Source organism: Canis lupus, chromosome 14 (assembly GCF_048164855.1).
Source record: "Canis lupus baileyi chromosome 14, mCanLup2.hap1, whole genome shotgun sequence".
Taxonomy (NCBI): domain Eukaryota; kingdom Metazoa; phylum Chordata; class Mammalia; order Carnivora; family Canidae; genus Canis; species Canis lupus.
In genome coordinates, this window is record NC_132851.1 from 8720186 (window position 1) to 8743126 (window position 22941).

At 38.6% G+C, this 22941-nt stretch overlaps 1 long non-coding RNA gene across 6 annotated transcripts in view; it reads left to right on the forward strand.

Moving 5' to 3' along the window:
• The first annotated feature begins 381 nt into the window (after positions 1 to 381).
• The window catches only part of LOC140603688 (uncharacterized), a 91769-nt gene continuing 69209 nt past the window's right edge, over positions 382 to 22941 (forward strand). Inside the window, exons 1-2 of one of the 6 annotated variants that reach the window (XR_012006648.1) lie at positions 382 to 449; positions 682 to 756. This is a non-coding gene — a long non-coding RNA (uncharacterized lncRNA). Of the gene's footprint in view, positions 450 to 681; positions 757 to 18804; positions 18896 to 22941 lie in introns of those variants that run through there. The other 5 variants (XR_012006644.1, XR_012006645.1, XR_012006650.1 and 2 more) reach the window with 5 other exon arrangements.

The following is a 22941-nucleotide window of genomic DNA, read 5'->3' on the forward strand; positions in this document are numbered from 1 at the left end:
AGAAGAAACAGGGAATTTTCATTGCCTTTAAGAGCTTCCCCCAAGATCTTTATTAGTTGAAAAGGGAAGACTACCAACCTTAGAGTGGGTAAACGGCTGACACCACCTCCGCCCAGTTAGCACTGTTAGCAATAGATACACGCAATTTATCTTATTAGTATCATATATCCTCTGATGTTCTGCATCAAGAAGGGTGCATCAGTTCTGTGGTATTCTTGCTAAAATACATGACCTTCATCCAATCATGAAAGGACACATCAACAACCTCAAACTGAGAGATAATCTACAAAATAACCAACAGGACTCCTTCAAGGTCATAAAAGACAAGAAAGAACCAAAGAGGAGACTAGGGAAACATAAAAATTAAATACCATGTGGGCTGGATCCTGGAACATTAAAAGGACATCACTGGAATAGCTGGTGAAATCCAGTTGCGTTCTGTAGCTCAGGTAATAGTATTCTACTCAATATGAATTCCTTTATATAATTGTACTATGGTTATATAAGATGCTAACCTGAGGGGAAGCTGGGTGAAATTATATGGGAACTCTGTGCTATTTTTGCAACTTTTCTGTAAGCCTTAAATTCTTTCAAAATTAAAAAAAAGTCTAGTCTGATCTAATATTGAAACTTCAATCTTTCATGTAATTTTACACCTCTTGGCACCCTTTCACTATGCAGCCTTTGGCATCTTCAGAGTGAGAACTGGGAGGAGGCAAGAGGGAAGACTCAGCAAAGCATAGCATAACTTGACAGGTATGCAATCTATGGCTTTAAAACCACCTGGGTACAGCGAATGCTATCCAAAGACTACTTCTTTTTCTCATCCTTGCTTGCTTTTGTGCAAAAATCCTTGCTGGGGAACACAAACTCATTTTCTGGCATGGGTAGATGTAAGCCCCAGATAATCACTGATGGCCGCTCCTCTCGGTGGCTACATCTGACAGTTCATCTCTAGTCTCTTTGGGCTAATGTGGATTTGCTCCCGGCAGGAAACGATCCCTCATGGAGGGCTCCTTCCCAAGATGGCTCTATGCCCGTTCTCGTCTGTTCTCTACGAGATATTCACATTGCTGCCCATTCCAAGGTGTAAGACCAGAAAGGCAGCAGGATTTTGCATACTGGACCAGGCCTAAATATTACAATGTTGCTATTCTCTTCTTACACATCTTATCTCTGACAGCAACAACACATTTAAAAGCTAGTAAGAGGTCGTAAGTGGAAATTAATTATAACATACTTATTACAATTATACTGATCACTTTTAGTGTATTGTGCTATTTTGAGGGCCTTATTTTTGTAAACATAAAGAAGGTTTAAATTCATTCTTGGCCTTGGTTCCTCTAAATTAAGTTTCTGTAATAGTACATTTTTTAAAAAATGGGCTTTAACATTGCTGTTATGTTAATTTTACATTTTTAAAACAGTGATTAAAAATTTACAAAGGATCCTCTGGATAATTCATCCAGCATTGAGCCCTAAGCATGGATGTTTGAGAAACAGCTGCAGTCAAGTGTGCTTCCATGAGGAACAAAGCAACTCTGAGCAAATATGTGGGTGACCAGGACTCCCAGGGGCAGAGACACAGGACATGGCAGGGACTTTAGTCACGGGTCTGCAGGTGAGGTTCTGAGAACTCCCACGTACAACAGAAACTTAATTTAGAGGAACCAGGGCTGAGAATGAATTTAAACCTTCTTTATGTTTACAAAAATAAAGCCCTCAAAATAGCACAATACACTAAAAGTGATCAGTATAATTTTAATAAGTATGTTATAATTAATTTGTAGACCACTTTTGGGTTTTTTTCCAGGGGATTCCCTCAAGATGTATTTGCCCCCTTCCACAAACTCCTTAACTTCCCAGATCTCTGGGCTATGGACTCTTGGATAGACTGCTACTTTCTTTATAATTCATTCATTCATTCATGAAACCCTAGTTGAATACAACCTAATTGCCTTAATACTTGGAAATATAACACTACAGACTCTTGGATAGACTGCTACTTTCCTTATAATTCATTCATTAATTCATGGAACCCTTACTTAATGCATTCTATTTGCCTTAATACTTGGAAACACAACAATGTATAAGACCCTCAAGGAACTTAGAAGACAGTGAAAAAGAAGATGCATATGAGATCATTATATTTCAGTGGAGTTTTATGATAAAGAAGCACAATATACTTTGGAAAGGAAACAAAGTGGGTACTTAACTAAGAATTAGTAGGTCAAGGATGCTTCCCTAATGGACCAAGAATGTTAGAAGATAAAGAGGCTGGAAGTGGAAAGATGTAAAACGTGGAAGAATGAGAAAGAAGGGCTCTCTGTGCAGAAGGGACAGGATGAAGAAGGAGATGGTGGAGAGAAATGGCATGTAAATTACCTTAAGTAAATCAAGGTGGTTGAAGCATAAAGGGCAAAACACCAGCGGTTCAGTAGTGGAGTTTATAAAAGAGAACACTGTCAGGATCACAGCGGCAAAGGAACTTGTATTCCTATAGAGCTGCACTGTCTGATACATGTGTTTAATTAAATTACAATTAAGTTAACATTTTAGCTCCTCAGTCACACCAGCCATATTTCAAGAGCCTTTAGCCACATTGGCTAGTGTTTAGAGGATAGAACATTTCCACCATCATTGAAATTTCCACGGAATAGTACTTCTATCAACAGTGGGAGTGTATAGAGACTTTTCTTAAAAAGTTGTTTGAATGTTCTTGCCTTGGAAGATGCAACTTTTCTAAAAATGCAAGTATTTATTTGTCATTTCCTCTATCACATTTTCTATCTAAAAGTGCCACATTTTAATTTTGTTAATATTTGCTTTTCTAAGAAAGATGGATACCTGAACCACTAACAGATAAAGCCCCATTTCACTGAGAGGAAACTTGGTGATGTCAATACAAGGGCAAGCAAGACTTAACCAAGTGACAGTGGCAAGTAGAGAGAGTACTGTGAGAGGCTGAAGCATGGTCAAAGGAGGTGAATATCTGTGCACATTCTGCTTGATCAGAAGATGCTTTGAGAGTTGGCTCATCTCCTTGCCATCCCTCAATACCTACCCTCAGGCATGGGCCAGAAGCAGTCAAGTGTAGTAGGAGAATGGTGGCTCCCATCACATCCACTGCTGTGAGAAGCTCTGGGCTCTGAGTGTCTCTAATTTGATATATAGACCAGACGAGGCAGATGAGAGATAAGTGATACTACTTTTGTGTTTGTTCACTAAACTTGAATTAAATGAGCTTCTGCCTCTTGCCTTTGGGTTTTGGGTGTCTAATTCAAGGTGAATGGGATAATCAGAACACTTTAGAATCAATCCTTCCCATGGGTTTGGAAAGGTAGTTAATTGTCATAATGTGAATATACCCGTTTAATCAGCACACAGATCAAGAAACAGAATATTAGCAGCATCCCCAAAGCCCCCGTGTGCTTCATATCAGTTACCATCCCCATAAGGATAACCATTGCTCTAGTTTTGTTTTTTTATAGAGAGAGTATGCCCTCTTCCAAATCTGATTTGTTTCACCCAGTACTATGTCAACTAATGGTTTCTGTTACATAAATTTTAAGGTTGCTTATCTATGTCACATGTGTACAGGAGAATGTGCCAAGTGCATACATAAATTTAAAGGAAAATCATCAAATTAAAAACATATGTTCTCCCACAGGTATCTAAGACAGATTTTTACCAGGATCTTAGAGATTCTCAGTGAGTTCTTCTTTCGCCCTCCCTCTCTCAAATGAGTAGCATCAGCCATCCTAGCTGCATGAGGCAAGGGCAATGTTGGCACTGTAATCAAGACTCTTAAAGGAGAAGATATGCTGAACAGAGCGTCCCTTCATCTCACTGAAGGTTTACGAGTCCCTTCTGGGGAAATCAGAGGAAAGGATTCAGTGAGTTCTGGGACAGCTAGAGCTCACCACGGTCGGGGCATGTGGCAGGGCTGCATCTGGGTAGAGAAGTTGCTGCCTGACAGGAAGGTACCCACATTGTGAGCTTCTCAGTTTTCTCTGCTTCTCCTTCACCATATCCCCTATCTCTCGTGTTCAAGGGTCAGACAGCATAGAATATATCTGTGGATCAGAATGAGTGTTTGCAGCTGATTGGGGAAGCAAAGAACAGAGGATCAGGTGGGAACTTCTTCAGTGCATGGTTGGGACATGCAAAACTCAGGTCTCGTTCTAAGCTGGACAACCCAGCCTCTCTCTGCCCTCTACAGATCCTGTTTTTTCCGTTAAATAGATAGGAATCAGCAGCGCTGATCTTGTACGAACAGCCCTGAGCATGGTGAGTGCCACAGGCCCGCTCCCCTTGCTCTCACTCTTCTTCTGCTAATGGTATTCTGGGTCAATCTAGAGGCTACTTAAGAAAAGATAAGAAAGAGAAAAAGGAAATATCCCTTCCTCAAATAAAACCACTCAGATGAAGTGATGTTAAAAAGCCCAAGTCCCCAGGGGAAAAGTAGCACATGAAGACCACAAGAGGCACCAGAATGCCAGGCTCCGTGGGACAGTGGTGCCCCAAGCCATACCTCCCATTTTTGCTAGCAACTGCTTGTTTCCTCTGGAACTAAGCAAATAAGGGCAGAATAAAAACGATTGCTTTATATTCCCTCCTCAGTAATCACAAAATCCTATTTTCTCAATAGGATAGCATTGTAGAATATTATAGAGAAGGGGTGGTCAGAGGAAATTTCAGAGAGAGTTGGAAAACAGTGCCTGGGGTTTAAGGCCCTGGGCAGAATCATCCCTTTGTTTCGGTCTTGTTTGCCTTTAATCCACAATAACGTGCTTGGGAGGTGAGAGATGTAAACACGGAGTAGGCTCTTAGAGAATTAGTCCTGTTCATATGGAGAAATCTGAAAAGCACTATTCATTTCTAGAAGCAGAACAGCAGAGCCAATGCGAGGGAAGCTTGGCTCTTCCATTTGGAATGTGCATCTAAAGCTTGTTTTCCTTTCAGTGCAATAATTGCAAGGGCCAGAGTGTTTCAGTGAGGTAAATGCACGTCCTGGACCTTGGAAAAGACTCCTGAACTTATCCCAGGCTAAAACAGTAGCAAAATGAAAAAGGATTTTGGTTTTGGTTTTTGTTTTGTATTTGGTTTTGTGTGAATTTTGAAGTAGTTTGAAGGTAATTTATTCTACTATGTAACACTAGGAAAGTAGGAAATTACACTAGTTTCCAGTTTCATTTGGAGGGCGCTGGCTTATCCTTACCCATTTGCAAAAATATATTCCATGGAATGGGTGAAGAATGCTAAAAGTTACATGAGAGGGGATTTTTATGGTTAATTTTTTTTTTTTACCAAACAGATTAAAATAAGTTAATCACCAGGCTTCTATTATCAATGATATAGAATTAACTAGAACATTCCAACTCCTAGCTATGGTAGTTAGTGGACTATTTATTATATTACTTTTGTCAAATGTAAAAACATAGCTCATACTCAATTTTGTCATTAAATATCAAAAGCATTATTTCTTAGATGCTAGGATTTTATTTCTAGAGAAAAATACACACTTTAAACCACAAGAGGGCAGCAGCACTACTTTTTTTCTTTTTTCTTTTTAAATCCAGTGTATCTTTGGAAACTCAATACTGCGTCTAAAGCCATAATTACAATGTAATAATTACATGCCTTCCTCCAAATAACTCCTATTAATTTTGATGGTATTTTATAAGTAAAGTTATTTTTAAAATGTCTGTGACTAGGGTTCTTTACAAATGAGAATAGTTTCAAGAGAAGAGCAATAAGATAATTTTAGTGAGTGAATTAAAGTGTCTCAAGAGGATGAATTTTGCAAAAGTATTTTAAATTTTAGTTTTAAAAATAGCATCATTAAAATTATACAAATATATCTTTTCATAAACACTAAAGAGTATACAGAAAACAAGAATATTTAACAATGGATAAAACTTGTCATGTTTAGTTGTATGTATTTTTAAAACTAGACATAACTAAAACGAGAAAACCAGTAAGCATAAAAATTTATAAGGAATAGCCCCAACTTAATGTAAAAAATAATTAGGTATTTTTCTGCTGCTGACTACATTTTCTTCATTTTTAAGATGCAATAAAATTTCAATAATTTTATTTAGCCACCAGGTGGTGCTGCCTATTTGAACAATGAAGTAGAAAGAAAACTGAAGATCCGAGAAATAACATGTCTGTCTGATGCTATTTATGAATATTTATATGTTCACCAGATTTTTTTGACAAGTATAGAGTACTTTTGATTTCTGTAAGGGACGCCTTTGAAAGAGTATGTTAGAAAAATGCACTATCTGCAGCAGATACTTCACGGAACTACATGAAGTTCATGAAATTCATTTAATGGCAAAACTGAAACATGGACACTAACCTTTTCACAAAAAAACAAGGGTCTATTCTAACCAGATCTTCCTCCATGGAAGCTACTTATTTTTACCCATGAAATTGTTCCTTTTGTTTCTCAGATGATGAAAAATTGCATTTTATTGCCCTTCATATTAGTAAAAAAGTAAAAGAAAATTGTCTCCTAATTCAGCAATAGATAAGGAAAGATAACAAATCACATTTAATCTGCATCACCTGTAGATGGTGAAGTAATTATATGTATAGAGAGGCCAAACTTTATCCATACTTAGTCATTCTCCAAAAACAGTTTCATTTAAGTTTGAGGGATAAATGATGTGACTGTAGGTATCCTGCTATAGAATAAATAAATTTGGAATATGTTAGCCATTTTATAAGAAAATGCATTTTATAATGACTATTTTTTATATAGCTGATTAAATCATAACAACATTATGAAATTTAATAAGTATAAACACAGTTATAGGTTTATTATGCATTGTTGTCCTACTGCATATAGGAGAAAGAACAACTAATACTGAGTTCCATAAAGATGGTAGAATTCTCTTTCTTTTTGTTTCATTTAATCCTCAAAATTACCATTGGAGAAGGTGTTATCTCCATTCTCAGTCTAGAATTTGAATAAAGTTTTGACCCTAAAGCCATACCATTTTACCAATGTTGATAAAATCGTGGAGGAGACAGGAGTTCCACCTATGACTTCTCTCATGCAGTTAGTAGAGATCGCTAACTAATTTTGAACTTCTTTCCCTCCAAACCCAGATGGCGCCTCAGATTCTCAGAGCAGCAAATCCAGGGAGCCACTATCAATTAGTAGTAGACAATCATATTGTTTTCATTTATTTGCAGATGTTTTATTGGCAATGAGCAAATGCCTGTATCTTAAGTTTCATTAATTCCCTGTATAGGAAAATATCGTCCCTAAAACAGGTTAATGTTTTAGTTTTTGATTATCTATTTAAACATGATGGTAATGAAATATTAGCTAGCATTTATTTAATGAGTACTGAACTCTTTGTGTCATCTAGTGTTCTGTGTGCTTTTTATGTATCCTTTTAACAATCCTACAAGATATTTATATTATCATACCCATTTAATAGACAAAAAATTTAAGGCAAAATTTATATATACCAGTAACCACAAATCCAGGAATTTTGCAACACCTTTAGGTCAATATTTGTAGGGCCACAGGGAAACTTCAGTAGTACAGTCAGTTAAATGTCCAACTCTTGGTTTCGGCTCAGGTCCTGATCTCAGGTTTGTGGGATTGAGCCCTGAGTCAGGCTATGCGCTCAGTGCAGAGTCTGCATGAGATTCTCTTTCTCCTTCTCCTTCTGCCCCTCCCCCATGCTTTCTATCTCTCTAAAAATAAATAAATCTTAAAAAAAAACAAATTTGCAGGACCACAATCTCAGACATTTTTCTCTGTTAGTCACAGAGTCATTTGCTGATCCTGACTCAATCAAATTAAACAATGAAAAATGTGCTGGATATGGATTTTTTTTCCTCAGCTACCAACCATCCTTGCTTTGCTTTGCTTTGCTTTGCTTTGCTTTGCTTTGCTTTGCTTTGCTTTGCTTTGCTTTGCTTTGCTTTGCTTTGCGATGCTGGGGCTGGAAGCTCTGCAAACCACAGCTCTGCTTTGTCAGCTGCTCCCTGCGGAGATCTGCCCACAGGGGGCATTAGAGACTGAAGGAGGAAGAAGGAGGCTTCTTCCCCTCTCTTGCAGTTCCCCTGCAGTTCTTGGGGGGCATCCTCCAGGTGACACTTCACTCGGAAGCAGTGCCTTCATGTACAGCAGCTGAATCCAACTTCCCCAACATTTGAGTGTTTGCAGTCCTTGCGGGAGCAGCCTCAGTGCACTGCCTCAGAGGCACCGCCACCAGCTGAGAGCAAGTGCTTCTTCCTCAGGTGACTGAGCTTCAGCTTCTTGGGGCCCCTCCTCCAGGCTTTTACATTGTAATAATCAACTCCTTTTCTTTGCTCCTCCAACTTCAGGAGTGTTAGCTCTGCCTACAGTTGCTACCTCTGTGAAGATGCTTTGCTTTTTAGGTTACCTCATATTATGGATTGAATTGTGTCCCTTCAAAAGATGTGAAGTTCCTTACCCCCTACTACCTGTGAATATGCCCTCATTTGGGGATAGGGTCTATCAGAAACAGTAAAACAAAGGAGAAAGAAGAATTTATTGTGAGGGTTTCAACCTGCAGGCCAGGAAACTCAAAGCTCTAGGAGCAATGAGTTTTGAGTTGCTCACAGACCAAGGGATTTTTATGGGGTAACTGTGGAAGTTATTAGGCTTTTTTCAGCTGAAAAAAGTGGCCTTTTTCCCTACTTGGATCAGGGTAGTTGAGTCAGGGAACAAGAAGTCCAGAGATGGCATGGATAGACTTGGTGTTTGGGGATTGGCTGGCATCTGCTACTAGTTTCTGAGAAGAGCTGTCATTTCTTACAACTTCTGCTAAGTAAGGTTAAATTTCTTTCTTTCTTTTTTTTTTTTAAGACCTTTTTTTATTCATGAGAGACACACTGAGAGAAGCAGAGACATAGGCAGAGGGAGAAGCAGGCTCCCTGCAGGGAACCCAAATGCAGGACTCGATCCCAGGACCCTGGGATCATGCCTTGAGCCAAAGGCAGAGGCTCAACCACTGAGCCACCCAGGTGCCCCAAGTTTTATTTTCTTTAGAGCACCTGCATTGGCCAATTTCATTTCTGCCCCGACACAAGAGACTCCATTTTAGTGTTGGTTCTGCAGGTCCTCACAGATGACCCAGTTAAGATGAGACCATTAGGGTGGGTCCTAATGCAATATAACTGTGTCCTCATAGAAAGGAGAAGCGTGGTCACAGAGACAGACACGGCCACAGAGAGCATGCCATGTGGACAGGCAGACACCAGCGTGCTGTAACAACAGCAAACTAAGGCATGCTAAAGATGGCCAGTAAACCACCAGAAACCAGGATTCTCCCTCACAGATGCTCCCTTACAGCCCCCAGGAGGAAACAATCCTCCTGATACTTTAATCTCGGGCCTCTAGCCTCTAGAACTAGGAGACAATAAACTTCGGGTGTTGAAACCATCCAGTCTGTAGTACTAAGTTACGGCAGCCCCTGGAAACTAAGACAGCTAGTTAACACTTTTTTTTTCCAATTAACAATTTTTTGGATTACTTCTGTTAAAATAACTGGTGTGACTTATCTCTTGTGACCAGGTTCTGAATGATATAATGAGTACAGAGAATCATAAAAAAATCATAAAAATCATTAAAAATCATAGTTTTTATTGTAACTTTTTTTAAAAAAATATTTTATTTATTTAACGGGGAGAGAGATAGAGAGAGAGAGAGAGAGTACACAAAAGCACAAGCAGGGGGAGAGGGAGAAGTAGGCTCCCTGCCAAGTAGGGAGCCCAGTGTGGACCTTGATCCTAGGACCCTTGAGCTGAAGGCAGACATTAAACCGACTGAGTCACCTAGGCACCCATTTACTGTGGTAACAGTCATTAAAGGTCATTGTCTTTATGTTGTGGCCATGTGATTAGTACTTAGCTTAGCAGGTGTATTAGCTTGCTAGGGCTGCCACAACTTATACCACAGACAGGAGTGGCTTAAGTAACAGAAATTTATTTTTTCACAGTTCTGAAGGCTAGAATTCTGAGATCAAGGTGTTAGCAGGATTAGTTACTTCTTCATTTTTAAGATTTTATTTATTTATTCATGAGAGACACAGAGAGAGAGGCAGAGACATAGGCAGAGGGAGAAGCAGGCTCCTTGATGCGGGACTTGATCCCAGGACCCAGGGATCATGACCTGAGCTGAAGGCAGATGCTCAACCACTGAGCCACCCAGGTGCCCTGGACTAGTGTCTTTTGAGGTTTCTCTCCTTAGCTGGTAGATGGCCACCTTCTCCCTGTGTCCTCACATGGTCATCCCTCTGTGTGTATCTATGTCCTAACATCCTTTTCCAAAAAGGACACCAGTCATATTGTTTTTTGGCCGTTTGGATGAGATCAAATGTAGGACACCAGTCATATTGGATTAGAGCCCACCATCTGACCTCATATTAACTTAATCACCTCTTTAAAGACCCTATCTCCAAATATAGCCATATCCTGAGATACTGGTGGTTAGGACTTCAATCTATGAATTTTGGGGAAGACACAAACCCACCACAGCAGTAAATCCCCCTTTAAATAACCTAGTTCAAGATATTGCCTGAGGTCAAACTCAAGATTCCTGGATTATGGAATTTCTTTTCCTTCTCTCTTTTAAAAATCAAAACTCTCTTTACCAAGCTTTGGTCTTTCTGTCAGTCTCCAGCAGTGCCCAGAATTCCAGAGAATAGATTGGCAAGCTGATCCACAGGCTTTGCTGTGACTGGCAAGTAAATTAAGCAAGGTTTGCTTAACAGGTGCATTTGGATCACGCGTTGCTCCATCTCCCTCTCTCCCTATACAAGCTTCTCAGTACAGATGTTAGTTTGGGCCCATCTTTACTATGTGTTTTATTTATCTCTTGTCTAGTGGAGAAGATGAATGCTATTTATTGAAAAATGTCTTACAGGCCATGATATATTGGTCATAATTTACATGAAAGTTTTATGAACAATCAATACATATAGAATTAAATACAAAGTTGTTGCTGAGAACTTGGATTTACAAAACCAAGCCTACCAAATAGGGATATTAAAAATAGTTCAATAGAACTGAAGTGGAAATATGAGTATTTATCATCCTTCAAATTTTGGAGGCTTTTAAAAAAGATTTTATTTATTCATGGGAGACACAGAGAGAGAGGCAAAGGCATAGTCAGAGGGAGAAGACGACTCCCTGCAGGGACCCTGATGTGGGACTTGATCCCAGGACTCCAGGATCACACCCTCGGCTGAAGGCAGATGCTCAACCGCTGGGCCACCCAGGTGCCCCAAGTCTTGGAGGCTTTAAGTGCACTTATATTTTCTTTTATTTATTTATTTATATATTTTCTTATTAAAGCTTTCCCACACAGTGTGGGTCTGGATTAAATCTCTTCTCCAGTTCCTCTACCACATATAATCCCTCCATGTATGGCACTTGCCAAAGTCTGCTCTGTCAATGCAAGTGTTTGTGGGCTGCTTTCACTGGAGATCAGGGACCATAGGTTATTGCCATTATATGCTTCCAGGTCTGCAGCATGTACCTTGCATATGGTTATACTCAAGACATGCTTATTGAGATCAATTAAATCATAGAGTTTCCTTGGATACTAACAAAGAACAAATATAGATTGCTTTATTAATAATTTAGAACTAAAGAGTTAGATAATAAAGGCACTTTTATTCTACTTCACAAAATAGCTATAGTCAGACTAGATGACTCCTTTTAAAAACTCTGTGACAGCCCATATTTCTACTAAGTTTTATGGAAATTAAATTCTAATAAATTAAATTAAAGTTCATCAAGAAGTATTACTTAATGGAGCCTGCAGTGAATCCGTCTGAACATGAAGTACCTGGCAATGGGAATAATTACCAGGTTAGAAAAGTATAACTTTTTCTAATATTTTTCTTCACATTTATTTGAAATAATCTATATTTTCTCCTATTCTTTTATTTTTTAAAGATTTTATTCATTTATTCATGAGAGACACAGAGAGAGTGGCAGAGACAGAGGCAGAGGGAGAAGCAGGCTCCCTGCAGGAAGCCCGACGCAGGACTCAATCCTGGGTCTCTGGGACCATGCCCTGAGCCAAAGGCAGACGCTCAACCGCTGAGCCACCCAGGCATCCTTCTCCTATTCTTTTAAACACTTGACTATGGTATAGCTCTTATTTTTAGAGTGGCATGTAGAGGACATAATGGGACTCTCAATTTGATGAAATTTTGTCCTTTAACAGCTAATAATTGCAACTATCATAATATGTAGGAACCTCTAATCAAAAACTTTACAAGTAACAAATACATAGAATTCTTTCTCAAAAAGAACAAAAGTCTTTGAATTAGAGAACCTGGCATACAGTCCTTGGTCAGACACTTATTAACTATAGATTTGGGCAAATAACTTATTGTGGATAATTTTCACATAAAGAAATGGAATGACAACTACTTAACAGGGTAACGAAGAAAACCAAGTGAGATTATATATGGCAATACTTATTGTCAATTTAAAGCCTTATATAAACATTATTTGTTACCATTATTTAACAAAGAACACATTTGTGTATGTCCTTCCTTTGGTCTTGTGATTACTACACAAATGCCAATAAATTATGTTCTTCAATTTCTTAGTTATTAATATTAACTTTGGTATATCAATGCATAGATGAAATGCCACTAACAATGCCTGTAAGACTTAGTGGAATAGAGATTGAAAAGATCTTAAGACAGGGGTCCCTGGGTGGCTCATTCAGTTAAACAACCAACTCTTGATTTTGGTTCAGGTCATGATCTCAGGGTTGTGGGATTGAGCCCTGTAGGGGGCTCTGCCCTGAGTGTGGAGCCTTCTCCCTCTGCCCCTTCTCTCTGTTCATGTGCACATGTGCACTCTCTCTCTGAAATGAGTAAATGTTTAAAAAAAAAACAAACAGAAAAAAGACCTCAAAAGATTAAACTCAAAAGTCACAGTTGATGAGTGGGGAAAAATTAGAGAGAAAGATAAATCATGAGAGACTTCTAACTCTGGGTAACAAAGGGTTGCAGAAGGGGAGGAAGGTGGGGGGATGAGGTAGCTGGGTGACGGTCAGTAAGGAGAGCACATGATGAGATGAGCACTGGGTGTTATACTATATGTTGGCAAATTGAATTCAAATAAAATATTTAAAAACTCACAGCTGAAAGGCTTCAGAAACAGCCCACAGGCAGTAATTAAAGGTCTTTATGAGTCATTATGATTTATTTACAAGTGATTGTACATTGCTATATGCATAACCCACATGTCCCAGACTTCTAATTCAAATGTTACTTTTTCTGCTATTTTCTATGTTACCAAAGGCGACAGTTTTGCTAAACTCTCTAACACTTCACAGCAAGCATCTTCTTTCCTCCAATGTCCAATAACACTTTCTTCTGTCTGCCCATCCTTTAACTGTCTCCCTGAGGTATTTTCAGCTTTACAAATGGTCTCCTAAAGGTCTAGTCAGATCCCATCTAGCCTGGTGTTAAAGCCAAGGCCATGTTTTTATCATGAAGGCTCCCTACTTCCAGGCTCCACGTTTCTCTACCACTTACTATTCCCTAACAAGTGTCCTAAAGCAGATTGGTCTAGTTGTTTTACTGGTTTACAACTGCTTTATTATATTCACATATTCTGTGGGAAAGGAATTCAGGGCACAAGAATAGAGGGATGACTCTTCTCTGCTTCATGATGTCTAGGGCCTCATCTTCAAAGACTAAGAAATTGGGGGTTCTTAATGATTGGGTAATAGAATCATTTGGAAGGATATGCATTCAGATATCTCATGCTTGTTGCTGACTATTGGCTGAGTCCTCAGCTGGAGACAAATGACAGGACAAAACAGCTGATCGTACAGTGCACATATGGTGCATAATTCTCTTCTTACCCAGTGAATTCTACATGGTCCACAGCCCCTTCAGTGTAGACAAGCTCCTGTGATCGACTCTACCCAGGAAGTAGCAGCAATAGTTCAGCTAATGATATTCACAGTTAATCACTAGATTTCCTTTTAGGTCAGTTCTTACTAAAATTATTCTAAAGCCAGTGGTTTTTCAATATTACAAGGGGAAAATGCCTTTAATTTATAGTATTGTTCTTTTAAGAAAGTCATTAATTTGCAAAATCTAAGATTTTATTATGTCAGATATAAATGTGATTGGATATGAGGTTTAACACTTGCTTAATTCTTGCCAATTCTCATTTGCTTTTTTTTAAAATTTTTTTTTTAATTTTTATTTATTTATGATAGTCACAGAGAGAGAGAGAGAGAGAGAGAGGCAGAGACATAGGCAGAGGGAGAAGCAGGCTCCATGCACCGGGAGCCCGATGTGGGATTCGATCCCAGGTCTCCAGGATCGCACCATGTGCCAAAGGCAGGCGCCAAACCGCTGCGCCACCCAGGGATCCCTCTCATTTGCTTTATGTATATAGTTTATTTTTTAATCCTATAGAGTTTTTATTTCTTTCTACATGGCCTTATTTTTTATAAATTTATTTTTTATTGGTGTTCAATTTGTCAACATCTAGAATAACACCCAGTGCTCATCCCATCAAGTGCCCCGCTCAGTGCCCGTCACCCAGTCACCCCCACCCCCTGCCCACCTCCCCTTCCACCACCCCTAGTTCGTTTCCCAGAGTTAGGAGTCTCTCATGTTCTGTCTCCCTTTCTGATACTTCCCACTCATCTTTTCTCCTTTCCCCTCTATTCCCTTTCACTATCCTTTATATTCCTCAAATGAATGAGACCATACAATGTTTGTCCTTCTCCGATCGACTTATTTCACTCAGCATAATACCCTCCAGTTCCATCCACGTTGAAGCAAATGGTGGGTATTTGTCGTTTCTAATGGCTGAGGAATATTCCATTGTATACATAAACCACATCTTCTTCATCCATTCATCTTTCGATGGACCCCGAGGCTCCTTCCACAGTTTGGCTATTGTGGCCATTGCTGCTAGAAACATCGGGGTGCAGGTGTCCTGCCCTTCATTGCATCTGTATCTTTGGGGTAAATCCCCAGCAGTGCAATTGCTGGGTCGTTGGGCAGATCTATTTTTAGCTCTTTGCAGAACCTCCACACAGTTTTCCAGAGTGACTGCACCAGTTCACATTCCCACCAACAGTGCAGGAGGGTTCTCCTTTCTCCACATCCTCTCCAACATTTGTTGTTTCCTGCCTTGTTAATTTTCCCCATTCTCACTGGTGTGAGGTGATATCTCATTGTGGTTTTGATTTGTATTTCCCTGATGGCAAGTGATGCAGAGCATTTTCTCATGGGCTTGTTGGCCTATGTCTTCCTCTGTGAGATTTCTGTTCATGTCTTTTGCCCATTTCATGATTGGATTGTTTCTTTGCTGTTGAGTTTAATAAGTTCTTTATAGGGCTTGGAAACCAACCCTTTATCTGATATGTCATTTGCAAATATCTTCTCCCATTCTGTAGGTTGTCTTTTAGTTTCGTTGACTGTATCCTTTGCTGTGCAAAAGCTTCTTATCTTGATGAAGTCCCAATAGTTCATTTTTGCTTTTGTTTCTCTTGCCTTCATGGATGTATCTTGCAAGAAGTTACTGTGGCCAAGTTCAAAAAGGGTGTTGCCTGTGTTCTCCTGTATGATTTTGATGGAATCTTGTCTCACATTTAGTTCTTTCATCCATTTTGAATTTATCTTTGTGTATGGTATAAGAGAATGGTCTAGTTTCATTCTTCTGCATGTGGATGTCCAATTTTCCCAGCATAAATGGCCTACCTTTAAATAAAGATATTGAATTTCAGAGAGATTAAATAACTTGCCTATAGTCATATGGTAATCAGTCTACTCAAGATCCTTAGCTACATCTGTTTTCATATTTGATTATGTGGGAGATTTATTTATGTTAACAGCTTTTCCCTTTTCTTTTGTAATAGTTATCCTTCTTTGGTTTATGATTTTTATTGACAACTAGATAGCAAACTAATGACCTGGGTGGTGTTCAACACATGCTATGATTACTTATAATTCATCAATTTGATGCTGTCATAAAAGCCAGTGAGGGACTGATGAAAACTGACTCCGCCTCTCTCTTCAGATTTAGTTGTACTTGGGTCACATTTGAAAAAGTACACTGTGAGAGATTTAGGGCCCACAGTCTTTGGAAGGAAGCTGTAAAGAAAATGGTTGAGTAGCTAGGTATTTTGTTTAACAATGTTATATTTAAAATAATTTCCCATTGATACTGGTTGACGTTCTCAGGATATTTTTGAAAAAATTAAATGTTTGAGAAAATTTGGAAATCAAGAGAAGGTGTAGATTTATTAGGACAGGAGTTTGTAGATTTAATGGGCTATATGATTTTGTAGCATATAAGCAGGCATGTACCTTTTCACAGAGTCGAGGGTACTCACTTTGATCACACTGGATCACCCAATATCCTCTGTGTATGGATGTGTAGTTTGGAAGAGACAATTCTAAGAAATTTTGAATGTTTTTCTAAGGATAGTGGGAAGCTACTAAGAATTTTAAACAGGGAAGAAGAAGCATAATTTTTTAATAGAGAATTTTGACTGTGGGTAGACAGTCAAGTGAATGGGGTATGGATAGACTGAACAATAAGGGGAAATCACATATGAATCAGTATAGTGTTCAGATGAGCAATAATTGTGGCTTGGAAACAGATTATGGTAAAGGGTCAGAGGAGATAGAAATAATTTATGGAATCAGTAGTACTTGGTGATTGATTAAGGATATAGGATATGAGAGAAGTAGGTGTCAAGAAAGACTCCAAGTTTTCAGACATATGCAAGTGGGTATGAGGTGGTGTCATTTACTAAAATAGATTATAGTGAGAAGAGCAAGTTTGGTTGCTAGGAGTCAATAACATGAGTTCAATTTTAGGTATATAAAATATAAGATGCTGGGGCACCTGGATGGCTCAGTTGATTGAGAGTCCCACACTTAATAGGCTCAGGTCATGATCTCAGGGTCATGGCATGGACCCTGGTATTGGGTGTACTCAGCACGGAGTCTGCTTGAGATTTTCTCTCTCCGTCTGTCCCTCCCCCCACTTGTACACATATTCTCTCTCTCAATAAATAAATAAGCAAAATATTTAAATATATGTATATGTATTTATATTTATATGATGCTTGTGAGGCATGCATTTTTGCAGGAATTTATAATAGTTCAGATTGTACCAAACTTTTCTTTTTCCATTCTTTGTTGAGCATTTATCTTCAATGTGTCATGCTGGCTTACGACCTACATTAATTCATGTTGTATTACTTTAATTTTGCTTTAAAGGTCAAGGCATGAGAATATCAGTGTATATTCCTGTGAAAAGCAAGATGCTAAGTCTGATAATATTGAGATAGTGATGAAGAAATGATCCAAGTTAACTTTCCTAAGATCTATAGATGAATCATAACAGGGCAGCCTTCTAGCCAAGCCTAATAAGGGGAAGAACATTCAGGAAAAAAATGGCTGGGATGAGTTACCAGCTTCAGGATCACAACATCTAGAAGGACAGTTTTAAGAGATGTTCCTCTGCCTAACGGTATTCCTGAATACATTCCTGTGTGACAAAACTGCTGTCACTATGGCTAATAGCTGTCTCCCCCTCACACTTCTTTGTCTCAAAGCCTTCTGATGGCTTTCTTTCTCATTCAGAGGAAAATCCAGTTTCTTACCATGACCTAAAGACCGCATGGAGTCTGGGTCCTCACTGTCAGGCCACTTCATGCCCTACCACCATTTCTTTCATTCAATTCACTACATGGACATAACCTTACTTAATGTTCCTCAAATAGACAAGCTTGCACCTGTTTCAAGGCCTTTGTTTTTTGCTGTTTTCTCTGCCTAGCACACTCTTCCCCTCCTGCATGGCTCCCTCGTATACCTCCACACTATCTCCCTTGCGAGATAGCACTTTCCTGATTCTCTGTGTCCTCCTGACTCTACACTCTTGTCTGCTTGTCCATCTTCATATCACTTATCACCACCTGAAGCATATCTACTCATTTGATTTTTCTCTCCCCTCCTCCCACTCACTCCATCTAGAATGTGAGCTCTTTTAGGGAAAGAACTTGTTTTGTTCACAACTGGATTTCCAGTTCATAGAATAAGTCCTAGAACAAAGCAGGTACCCAATAGATACTGGTTGAATGAGTTTTTAAGTAAATATTGGATGAGTGGATTATTGGAAACTGGAGATGTGGTAGTGAACTGTAAACTACTGTCTGCCTATTCTGATTAATAGAGTTCTATTTGTGTATTGTATCAATAACTGTCATACAGAAGTTTCATTTTTACATGGTTATTCATTTTTAAAAATTTATTTATGTTTTTGGGCCCTAGGCTTCATTGAATTTTTTAAATGTCATTGCAGAAGTTTGTGAGTTGGCCCTGAACCAATAGGCATACTTTCTAGTTTTTAGTAGCTCATTGATTCCCCCAATTTCACTCTTTGTATCGTCGGTATCCATGCTTATATTACTGTACACTTTGGAGCCTATAAATAAGGCCCATCTACCAAGTTAATGTAAAGAAAATGGTCATTGGATGTCTGGGAGACTCAGTGGTTGAGCATCTGACTTTGGTTCAGGTAATGATCCTGGGGTCCTAGGATGGAGTCCTTCATTGGGCTCCCTGCAGGGAGCCTGCTTCTCCCTCTGCCTATGTCTGTGCCTCTCATAAATAAATAAAATCTTAAAAAAGAAAGAAAGAAAATGGTCACTTGGAAAAATCTGTTGTCAACTGATTTGTGTATTCCACATAATTACCAGCAGATGGCACAACTGTAACAGCACTTCAACATTTTCAGCTTGCCTGGAGAAGTAAGATACTGTTGTCGCAGGAATGCCAAAATTTTCCGGAAGTGAAAATTTTTGGATTTTAGCTGTTTCAGTGCCAAGGTAAGGGACATCATCGTTCATGCTGTTTTTTTGTACATAGTGATAACTACTGGGTGTGTAGGTCTCACGTGTGATCCAGAGTAAGTCTCTTACTTTCTCAAATGTTGTGGAATGGACTACTCATGGCACATCATGCATGGGCTTAAGGAAATGCCAGTTGTAGGTTCAGCCTCTGCTGGTTCTCTATTTAGATAGGGTCTTCATCTTTAAATAACGTCCGCTTGGGTTGTCATTGGAGTTGCTTCTACTTTAAAACTTTTCATTTATGACCCTCTGTTGAGATGCTTTTAGGGAAAATCATATACTAAAATAACTAAAAGATATTTGTAAAACTTGCATTAAAATACAGACTATGGAGCACAAGAGAAGGCATGGTCTCTTATGAGAGACAAAATGAAATTTTTACTCTTACTTCACTGTTTTCTAGCCATATGACTTCAGGCAAAATACTTTCCTATAATTCTCCAACTCTCAATTTCCTCATGTATAAAATATCACTAAATAAACTCATTTTCCAGAGTGGTTGGAAGCATTAATGCTTTAGGAACTATTACTACATTAGTTTTTATTTTTTACGAAGATATATTCTCTAGAGCACTATATATTTACCCAGGAGCCTCAAACTCACATTAGAACACATATTTGAGAAGTCTGTGTGTTAGGAACTTTTTATGAAGGATCAGATAGATGTGTTTTAGATAGGCTTAGAAGAGAAGATTGTTGTTGATTGAAACAGAGGGTTCTGGTTTAGGGGGAAAAAAGAGATGCCAATGAGTAAGGCTTGCTTGTTAGCAGCAGCTGCATGATAGGATTCGGGTGATATCTAAATTATTGTGGTCAGTTTGGCAGTCCAACTGTCTAGATAGGCCAAGGACTCAAAAAATGATCAAAAGGACTTGGGAGTCACCAAGTGATATCCTAAGAGTTCATACACATCATTGATGGAAATCCCCATGACATTGCCCCCGTGAATCAGAAGTACTAAATGATCTGGTTTATGAACTCCAAAACTGTAACATGCAATCAAGAATGAAAGAACAAACAAAAGGTCCTAGAGATAGATATCTTGATGCAACAAAAGGGAAGTGCTTTCAACCTGAGACTGAGGGAGAAAACAAAAATAAAATCTAAAAATTAGTGGCAAGCAACTTCAAATCCTATGCTACATGGACGTTTAAATACTGCCAGTTGGATTCACCCTGGGAGCTTCATTGTATAATAGCACAAGACAGGCGCTGCTGTTCAAGGGGATGAATCTCAGTTTGAGTAGTGTGCGTACATTTTAGAAATGTTCCCATTAAAACAACATTTAGGATTGTAAGTGGTAAGCTTCATTTATTTGATAATTCAGCTTAATGAAACATATCAATTTTCTCATGGTTCTGAATTTTAAATGGTTTCTGATTTATAGAAATAATTCTTGCAGAAAGGTGCCATCTTAATTAACAGATTTAAGCCTTCTGGTTCATTCATGTTTATATTAATCTAATGTTTACCAAGTTTATTTATATGTGAGACACTATCAGAATGTACTGAGAGGTCTGATTTCTCATTTTTAACAATAATTTCTCCTTGAGAAGAAAAATGATGTCAATGTAGACACAATTTAGGCAAGACTCTGCTGTATTTTTCTACAGTTTGTTTTTTTTTTTTAAAGATTTTATTTTTTTAAAATTTTTATTTATTTATAATAGTCATACAGAGAGAGAGAGAGAGAGAGGCAGAGACACAGGCTGAGGGAGAAGCAGGCTCCATGCACCAGGAGCCCGACGTGGGACTCGATCCCGGTTCTTCAGGATCACGCCCTGGGCCAAAGGCAGGCGCCAAACCGCTGTGCCACCCAGGGATCCCATTTTTCTACAGTTTGGATGTCTAGTTAGAGCAAGCCAAAAGAGCACAACTTAGCTACCAAATTCCTTTATCCCTTACCTTCTCTTTCATAAGTGATGCAACAAATGAGAAAATGTAACATATTGTGAATCTGTGGCTAACAAGAAATACAAAAAAGAGATGAAGGAACTCTTTACCTAATGAAAACAAATATGTAAATAAGTATTTTTTTTCTAAGTGGATGTTATCAAAGGTAAGTGATAAATAACTTTTTAATAAAAGTGCACAAAAATGCTAATCCTTGGGATCCCTGGGTGGCTCAGTGGTTTGGCACCTGCCTTCCACCCAGGGCGATCCTGGAGTCCCGGGATTGAGTCCCGCGTCGGGCTCTCTGCATGGCGCCTGCTTCTCCCTCTGCCTGTGTCTCTGCTTTTCTCTCTCTCTCTCTCTCTCTCTCTCTCTCTCTCTCTCATGAATAAATAAATAAATAAATAAATAAAATCTTTAAAAATTGCTAATCCTTTTTAATGGATTCAAACTTACTGGTTCAAGTATTTGTAATACCTCACTGGAAATGAATGACAGTATCCAAAGCTAAATTCATTCCATTGGAAACAAGAAGAGTTCTATTTAGATGACACATGAAAATATAAATCCAAATTCAACCTGAGAGGTTTTTTATCCTCCTCATTTCTTTTTTTTTTAAAGATTTATTTATTTATTCATGAGAGAGAGAGAGAGACAGAGACAGAGACAGAGACACAGAGAGAAGCAGAGACACAGGGGGAGGGAGAAGCAGGCTCCCATGTCTGGAGCCCGACGCGGGACTCGATCCCGGGATTCCAGGATCGCGCCCTGGGCCAAAGGCAGGCGCTAAACCACTGAGCCACCCAGGGATCCCCCCTCCTCCTTATTTCTATACTTAATGGTGACTCTTAATTTGTGGGGAGTTGAAGAACAGACTCAATTATTGTTGTTGAGGAATACATTTGTCACTGCCTGTCTTCTCTTTTGTTGACTTTCACTTTCCTCAAAATGCTTTTGTGGTTAGAGCAGAGCTGAGTTCTCTAAGTCTCAAAATATATTGTTTCCAATGATGAAAATCTACAGGGGAATTATGTCATTAAGTGGGTGAGTACTTTATGAACATAGAATCCAATAGACTCTACATTGATACACTCAATGGTATTTGTACAGATCCAAAAAACCAACAATCTAGTGTTGAAACATATGTGAGAAGTTGATGGTCATTGCTTTCAAATTCCAATCGAGATATATATATATATATTTTTTTTCCTTTAATGGCCTCAACAATCTTAAGTATTGCAGTCATATTTTTATAAATGATTGAACTATCATCCAAACAATTTAAGTTTGCCTTTTCCAAAATTTACCCAAGTGGTAAATGATCAAAGTGGGATTTATTTATTTATTTATTTATTTATTTATTTGTTTATTATGCTTTGCAGCAATCTAAATAGGATTGCAATTTATTGGCTGTTTGAAGGTTTGATAAAATTTTTATTTGGAACTATATGAACATTGTGTTTTGGTGGGGTACTCACTGAAAAATTGATCTTGTGTGGCAATCAGTAGACTTAAACCTTATGATTCCTTAAGAATCTCTTTTTGCTAAATTCAAACTTTTCTGAAAAATTCTACCTTTACTCTTGCTTCCAAATTTATTTTGCATAGAATTAGTAAAGTAGTTTTTTATGGTTCATCAACATTTAAATTATCCTTATTAAAACTATTTTTACAATTTATTTATTTGAGGGAGAGAGAGTGAGCAAGCATGGGGGGAGGGAAGAAAGAGAGGGAGAGAGAGCCCCAAGCCAACTCTGCACTGAGCGTGGAGGCCAACACGAGGCTCCATCTCATGACTCTGAGATCATAACCTGAACCAAAACCAAGAGGCAGATGCTCAAGCAACTGAGCCACCCAGGTACCCCTATTAACTCTATTTTTGAGGTCAGAAAACTGAAGTTAATACAATACTTAGTTCCTATTTATACAATCAAAAGATACAAAGCCTGCCTTCCAAACTAACCCTTCTGACTCATTTTTGCTTCCATTCCCCTAAACCTGGTTGTATATCTACCCAATTTTCCAACAGCCTGTCTTGCTAAGACATTGAAATGTAAGGTTGTCAAAGGGTGATAGAGTCTCCTTAAAATAATGCTACTTTTGCTATGACAGCATTATGAGTTCTGTCA